This window comes from Neomonachus schauinslandi, chromosome 1 (assembly GCF_002201575.2).
Source record: "Neomonachus schauinslandi chromosome 1, ASM220157v2, whole genome shotgun sequence".
Classification (NCBI taxonomy): Eukaryota; Metazoa; Chordata; class Mammalia; order Carnivora; family Phocidae; genus Neomonachus; species Neomonachus schauinslandi.
The window spans coordinates 210,135,551-210,137,065 of record NC_058403.1 but is presented as its reverse complement, the minus strand read 5'-3'; positions in this window follow the sequence as shown (position 1 = coordinate 210,137,065).

Here is a 1,515-nt window from a genome sequence, read left to right as displayed (position 1 = left end):
TGGAACAATATGCCAAAAACAAACAAAACAAGAGAACACAGACCTTCACCTCATGCCACACACAAAAACTAACTCAAAATGTATCATACACCTAAATACAAAAGCCAAATTACAAAACTTTAGGGTAAAGAAAGAGAAAATCTTTGTTCCCTTGGATTAGGTAAAGATTTCTTAGACGTGATAGCAAAGCACACACCATAAAAGAGAAATGACACAACCGGACTTCACCGAAATTAAAAACTCTTGCCCTTCAAAACATACTGTCAAGTAAATGTCAACCTTGAAACTGAAAAGACAGAAGTATTTAAGAATCATGTATCTATGGGGCGCCTGGTTTGCTCAGTCGGTTAAGCATCTGCCTTCGGCTCAGGTCATGATCCCAGGGTCCTGGGATTGAGTCCCGCATTGGGCTCCTTGCTCAGTAGGGAGTCTGCTTCTTCTCCCTCTGTGTGCTTTCCTCTCTCTTGCTCTCAAATAAATAAACTCTGAAAAAATCATGTATCTGCTAAGGGACTTGTAACCAGAATATGTAAAGAATGCTTACAACTCAACAATAAAGAGACAAATGGCTAAATTTAGAAATGGGCAAAGGATTTGATTGGATATTTCTCTAAAGACAAATGGTCACCAAGCATGTGAAAAGATGCTTAATATCACTAATCATCAGGGAAATACAAGTCAAAACTACAAGGAGATAGCACTTTCACACTACCCAGGATGGCTAAAAATTTTAAATCTGATAATACCGAGTGTCAGCGAGGATCTGGAGAAAGGAGACCCCGTATCCATCACCGGTGGGAATGCAAAATAGCATGGCCACTTTGAAAAGCAGCTTAGAAAGTTTCTTGAAATGTTAAACATGGAGTTACTATATGACCCAACAATTCAGCATTTCTCCAAAGAGAAATGACACAAAAGCTTGTCCACAAATGTTCATAGCAGCATTATTCATAATCACCAAACGCTAGGAGAAAATCCAAATGTCCACCAACTGAAGAATCAATAAACAAAAGCACAGTACCATCCAAATAATGGGACACTACTCAACCACAAAAATGCATGAACAACTGAGACATGCAGATGAACTTATGCTGCATGGAAGGAGTCAGACACAAAAGACTGCACATTGTATTACTCCGTTTATATGACATTTCTAATAAAGGCAAAACGATGGGGACAGCAGATCCGTAGTTGCCCGAGGCTGGTGTGAGGAGCATGGTCAGTCTCACACAGGCACATGGGAACTTTTCAGGGTGATTATGGTGATGGCTTCACAGTTGTATGACTTTTATTAAAAATCATTGTACTGGGGGCGCCTGGGTGGCTCAGTTGGTTAAGCGACTGCCTTCGGCTCAGGTCATGATCCTGGAGTCCCAGAATCGAGTCCCGCATCGGGCTCCCTGCTCGGAAGGGAGTCTGCTTCTCCCTCTGACCCTCCCCTCTCTCATGTGCTCTCTCTCATTCTCTCTGTCTCAAATAAATAAATAAAATCTTTAAAAAAAAAAAAAAAAAGAT